The 6,723-nt window shown below is 43.1% G+C and overlaps 1 protein-coding gene across 1 annotated transcript in view; it reads left to right on the forward strand.

Moving 5' to 3' along the window:
• LOC119422007 (nitric oxide synthase interacting protein) overlaps positions 1–6,723 on the forward strand; it is a gene marked incomplete in the record, with an annotated part of 45,588 nt that overhangs the window by 28,701 nt on the left and 10,164 nt on the right.

A 6,723-nucleotide genomic window follows, 5' to 3' on the forward strand; every position in this document is an offset into this window, starting at 1 on the left:
GGGGGGGGCATGCTGAGGGTTCTGGTGGAGGAGGAGAAGTTGTGGATCTTCACAGATTGTGGTCTGTTGATTAAAAAGTCTAGGACCCAGTTGCATAGAGGAGCTTAGTCCTAGTGTGATTAGTTTGTCCATCAGCGTCTGGGGAATCATGGTGTTGTTCACGCGAGAAGCTGTAAAAAATGGCAGGTTGGCTTTCTTGGACTGTGAGGTCTCAGTCTCTGATAGAGGACATTTGCAAACTGAGGTGTACCGCAACCCCACCCACACAGACCAGTATTTGCAGTTTGACTCCCATCACCCTTTGGAGCACAAGTGAGGAGTCATCAGGACTCTGTATCACAGAGCAGACAGCGTCCCCACCAAGGGCGTCAGAAGCATCCGTAATGTGGGGGGGACACAACGATGTGTGTGTGCGCAAAAGAAATATACGTACACTAATGCACAAAAAAAAGCAACATTTCACCTAGATTTGCTTTAATTCCACACGTTTAAATCATGTTTCTCACCAAGTTTGTGTAAATTCAGCTGTGGGTTTTAAAGACATTTTAACTTTAATACACTTCAACACAGAGCGTCAGATCTGCACTATTTGTCTTTATAGGGAAATAAAAAACATCACCACTGGACATTTTTACTTGTGTTCAACAAAATCAAAATCACAAAGAGACAGAGATTCTTGCCAGGGGACTGAACTTTGCGGTTGCACCAAGTAGAATTCCTCTGGTGGAGATGATCACAGCCACTGAGTCAGCCATCCGCAACAACAAAATTAAAGAGGCTGAAGCAGAACAGCTCAGAATCAAAGTTTCAGCCTGCCTCAGCAATGCCAAACCACCACCTTCCAACATCAGTAGAGAGGAGAGGGACGCACTCACCACTCTTAGCAAGGACAAAAACATCATCATTCTCCCAGCAGACAAAGGAAGGTGCACAGTGATTTTGAACCAGAAAGACTATCATGAGAAAGTTATGACACTCCTTAGTGACTTAAACACTTATGAACCTCTGAAAAGAGATCCAGGAAGTGGTTACAAGAAGAAATTGATAGATTGCCTGAAAATTTTGGAGCAGGACAAGGCTATTGACCGTTTTCTGTACCACAGACTGTACCCAGGGGAGGCCACACCTAGTCTGTATGGTTTACCTAAAATCCACAAACAAGGCGTACCTTTAAGACCAATCGTTAGCATGATTAACTCTGTCACTTACAATGTTTCCAAATATCTGGCGTCTGTACTCATCCCTTTAGTTGGCAGCTCAGAACACCACATACAGAACACCATGGACTTTGTGGATAAGGTGAGGGATGTCATCATGGAGACTGATGAAACAATGGTCTCTTTTGATGTCACATCACTCTTTACGTGCATTCCTGTTGATGATGCAGTAGAGGTGGTCAGTTTAAGATTAAAATCAGACACCACTCTGAGCAGCAGGACCACGCTTTCCACAGAACAACTGTGTCAACTCTTGAAACTGTGCCTGCAGTCAACCTACTTCACATATGGGGAGCAATATTATAGGCAGAAACATGGGTGTGCTATGGGGTCTCCAGTTTCTCCTATTGTTGCCAACCTGTACATGGAGGAGGTAGAAAAGAGAGCCTTGACGTCCTTTTCAGGGACACCACCAAGTCATTGGTTCAGGTATGTTGACGACACCTGGGTTAAAATTAAATCTCAGGAAGTCCAAAATTTTACTGACCACATCAACTCTGTGGATAAATACATCAAGTTCACACGAGAAGATGGAAAAAAAATGGCAAGTTGGCTTTCTTGGACTGTGAGGTCTCAGTCTCTGATAGAGGACATTTGCAAACCGAGGTGTACCACAAACCCACCCACACAGACCAGTATTTGCAGTTTGACTCCCATCACCCTTTGGAGCACAAGTTAGGAGTCATCAGGACTCTGTATCACAGAGCAGACAGCCTCCCCACTAGCTCAGGAGCCAGGCAGAAGGAGAAATCCCACACAAGACAGGCTCTAGAGCAATGTGGATATCCTAACTGGGCCTTCCTGAAAGCAGAGAAGAAACCCAAACAGGACTCCAGTCAGCCATCAGGTGAAAAGGAGGAACCCAGACCCAGACCAGTGGTCATTCCATATGTTGAGGGAGTATCAGAGAAACTGAGACGTTTATTTTCTAAACATAACGTCCCAGTGGCTTTTAAACCCCAAAATACATTAAAGACTGGTTCATCCCAAAGATCCAGTCCCCTGGCACAAACAGAGTAATGTGTATGCTGTTCAGTGTCAGGAGGGTGATCAGTCTTACATCGGGGAAACAAAACAGCCACTGGCCAAAAGGATGGCCCAGCACAGAAGATCAACATCATCAGGCCAGGACTCTGCGGTCTACACTCATCTCCAGGCCAGCGGTCACTCTTTCAAGGATGAAGATGTTCACATCCTGGATAGAGAGGAACGATGGTTTGAGAGAGGAGTAAAGGAGGCCATCTTTGTGAAAAGAAACCGTCCATCATTAAACAGGGGTGGAGGCCTCCGGGTTCAACTGTCCCCCTCTTACAATGCTGTGATTGCTAGTATCACTCAGCCCTCTGTGAACAGTAAACAGCCATCAGGTGCTAATGATCCATTGTTAGGCTGATGGTCCTTCTTGAGCATGTGATCAGCTGGTTTTGGTTGTCAGCAGCAAACTGGTTGATCCACTCTGAGAAGGTGCTATTTAAGAGACTGAGCTGAATACAGCACCTCAGACTGAGGAAGTCTTTCAGATGGAAGACGAAACGTTTCTACCTTTTTTTTTGTTTGTTTGTTTTGTTTTTTGAATGTCCAGAGGACCAGATTTAACTTTTTTACATTTTGTAGGTTAGAGTGTTTTTGCACTAAGGTCTCATAAGGTCTTGGCAGATGGCAGACTTGTCAGTCCAAAGAGACAATAAAATATTGTTCACCTGAGATTCCTGAACCTCGATACCATCCACCACTTGTGGGAGGTAATAGTCACTGGATTTTGATTGACTCGAACACAAGAACGTTTCACGTTGGCCTAGTGTTGGCTCCAACGGTCGATCATGTGTGGCTGGCATTACCTGGGTTTGAGGTAGGATCTCATTTCCCTGAGATTTGTTTTCAGGTTGGGAGATGTTGGTTTCATCAGAAGTATTTAGTGTAGCACACTGAGAGGTTACTTCTGGAGAGAATGTGATGGACAATGGTTGGCATACTTGCAACCAGACTTTGAAATTTTTAAAATCGATCAACGGCTGAAACCTGGACCAATCTGAAGTTTAATCAGGGCCACCGTGGATAAGGTGGTTTCTCAGGAGAGTACGGTTGTACCTCCAAAGAACAGGTCTGAAGGGACAAATCCTTGCCTGTACGATTTGCTGCTAACCGTAGTTTTTCAAACAGTATGGCAGATAATAAAGTGATGTCAGCTCCCGTGTCCAGGAGACCATCATGAGACAGGACCTGTTCCAGGGTCAATGAAAGATAAAACTTTCTCACTACCCTTTTTTTATTAGGTCTAGGGCTGAGTACCAAACCAAGGTTATTTTATGGCACCGACCAAACTGCGCCGGTAGGTGTATGGATTGAAACGTCACTCTTTTTTCAGTGTCAAGTTTAGGTATTGGATGTAAAGTGTCACGTGGTTTCAGCACGCAGGCAGGTAAAACACCAGACATATGACAAACAGACTACGTGTTTACATCCAGACCTGTTATAGAGCTGCCCTACAGCTTGTATGTCTATGGTGCTGGTTCCGCCCACAGACAGGGTTCACGTGTGTAGCGCGTGTGGCGTCGAACAGTTTTAATTTATGAACGGAAAGTTGCTTCGTGTTTGTCTTCAAGGGGGACTGCAGCCTCCCCCCTCCTCCTCTCAGCGTTAAAGTCAGCCTGTAAGTGTGAGAGAGCATGAATGGCCTGAATCATTATCTCCATGACCGGACTCCTCTTCATCAAAGAACTCCAAGGACTGCGCTGTGTCTGGGATTTCAGCTGGTAAGTTTACGTTTGTTAATGTTACTGCAGCTTAATATGTACATCGCGATGAATTAAACTAGAATCCGTGTAACGCTAACTTTAAGATATTAGTGTGTAGCTTTATTTTAGATATGTAGCTAGCTAAATTCAGAAGCTAACCAACTAAAGATTGACAGTAACAGTAACCGATAAAGCTTGTGCTCATCTATACAGTCAGCTGCTTAAACAGTTCACCTCATGCTCACTGTTTATGTTAATGTTCTCCTCACAGGAGCCTCTGTCCCTGATGTGAGGAGGACAGACAAAATAAAAGTGAGATGAGCGTCTCAGGACAGTCAAAAACCTTGTTGTTAAAGTTTGCTGCTTTTAACTACAGTGGAGGCTGCATGGTGGAGGTAATTAAACTTTAAAGGATGTTGTTGACAGTTAAGCTTTTATCTCTCAGCTTAGATAATGGTTTTTGAGCAATAATAACACAACCATGTTATTGTTGATGTTTTGTTCTCATGTCAATTAGGGAGATGATCAGAGCCCTAAACCCCAGAGATCCACAGAGAAGTTTCAGGCAGAGACACAGAGGTGCAGATGTCTGCATCATCCCTACCTCAGTGAATCCAGTGACCTGCTGGTGGTTGTGAGGGACAATATGTCAGTGCTATCAAACGGACAACCAGGTGTCTGTGTGTGCAACAATCATCATCTACAGCCTCAGAGTGAACATGTTCTACTGCTGGAGACACCATCAGCCAGGAGCATCTTGTTTGTGTCCAGAGAAAACAGACATGTTGATGTTTCTGAATAAAAACTGTTCAGTGAAAAGGTCCTCAGTGTGCAGCAGTGAACATTAGACACTGACGTGTCACTGGTTTGAAACTGGTCTTTTGACCTGGAAATTATTTGTTTATTTTTATGTAAGAAAACTGCTTTAAATAGAAAAATACCAAAGTTAAAAAATAAAACTCAAGATTTGTACTGTAATGTGTAACGTAATTTTATTCTTGTTAGAATTCATAGTAATTACAAAATTGGCATAAAAAAAAAAGAACCGTCCAGGAACCGACACCAAAGTGAAGGTACCGACACCGGTACTGATACCGATTTTTTTTAGAAAGGTACCCAGCCCTAGTTAGGTCACACAAAAAATTGTGTACTGGAGGTTTTTTTAAGATCCTGGAGTCATCGTTTTTAAACAAAGGATCCTCAGTAGTCTGTTACAGTCCAAACGACTGAGACAAATCATCATGATTAACAATCAAAGGTTTTAGGGCAGATGGCCGACTTGCTACTCACAGAAACAGCCTGAGGACACCAAGGCCAAAATAGTTCAGAAAAAGGTTTGTAGGCTCAATCATCAAAGTAGATAACAAAACAACGGTTAAATCATGTAATCTGGGCCAGTTTCTTTTGTTAATCATGATGATTGGTTGTTTTGAACAGATGGGTCCTTTTGCATGTGGTAAAAGCTTCTGAGATTCCAACAGGAGGGTGGCTTGAAACACAGCAGTGAAGGCTACTTATGGGACACATCTGATTGGCAAGCCACAGACTGATGAAGTCTTCCGTATAGAAAACGAAACATTTCTCCCTTAAAAAAAACTGGTCAGATGAAATGATTTAACTTTTTTTTGTAAGAATCCACAAACTCTATAGGAACACCATGCATGGACGAGATAGGAGGAAGGACTGCTGGCACCAACTTTCTGTTTGAAAACATCCCTTTGGTTTTGTCAGCATTTAGCACCAGCTTGAGATGGAATAAGTCTGACTGAATGATGTCAAATCCAGACTGCAGAAGCTAGAAAACCTTGGCAACTGTTTTAGCTCAGCAATAAACAAAAGTGTTATTGGCATAGAGATACAAGGATGCATCAGGAATGTTTTGACCTACATTATTTATATAAATTGTAAAAAGAGTGGTACCTAAAACTGAGCACACCATTGGTGACTGTTAGGTAGCTAGATCTAGCCATATCTTAAGCAGTCTGGCAAAAATCTTGGGATGGTTTTAGCCTCTGACTTCAAATTTGACAAACAAATCAACTCTGTTCTGCAGAAAAGCTTCTTCCAACTCAGACAGGTAGCTAAGCTCAAGCCAGTGCTGTCCAGACCCGACCCTGAGAAACTAGTCCACGCCTTTGGACTATTGCACGCGATTGGACTATTGCAACGCACTGCATGCTGGGATCAGCCAGGCCTCCATCTCACGTCTTCAGCTCGTCCAGAATGCTGCTGCTCGGCTTTTAACCAGAACTTGTAGGTCTGAACATATTACTCCAGTTCTGTCCTCCCTTCACTGGCTCCCTGTTCGTACGAGGATAGTTTTAAAAATTATTCTGCTGACCTTTAAATGCTTAAATGGCCTCGCACCCCTTTACCTCTCTGAGCTTCTGGAACCTTACGTTCCCTCTCGGGCCCTGAGATCATCTGATCAGCTGCTTTTGGCTGTTCCAAAAACAAGAAGCTCAGAGGAGATCGGGCTTTTTCAGTCATGGGCCCCAAACTCTGGAACAACCTGCCCCCCAACATCAGGCAGGCCACTTCCATTCCTCACTTCAAATCTCTACTTAAAACACATCTGTTCTCTCAGGCATTTCATACAGTGTAAATTGATCTAGTGTTTTTTAATCTGTGACCTTATGTTTTAAATGCTTTTTATTAATTCTTCAGTTATTATTATTAGTGTATTGTATTTTTTTCTCTCTTTAATTTTACTCTCATTGGTTGTTGTTGTTGTTGTTGTTGTTGTTGTTGTTGTTGTTGTTGTTGTTGTT

The sequence above is a fragment of the Nematolebias whitei genome, chromosome 15 (assembly GCF_014905685.2).
Source record: "Nematolebias whitei isolate Nwh7 chromosome 15, NemWhi1, whole genome shotgun sequence".
Taxonomy (NCBI): Eukaryota; Metazoa; Chordata; class Actinopteri; order Cyprinodontiformes; family Rivulidae; genus Nematolebias; species Nematolebias whitei.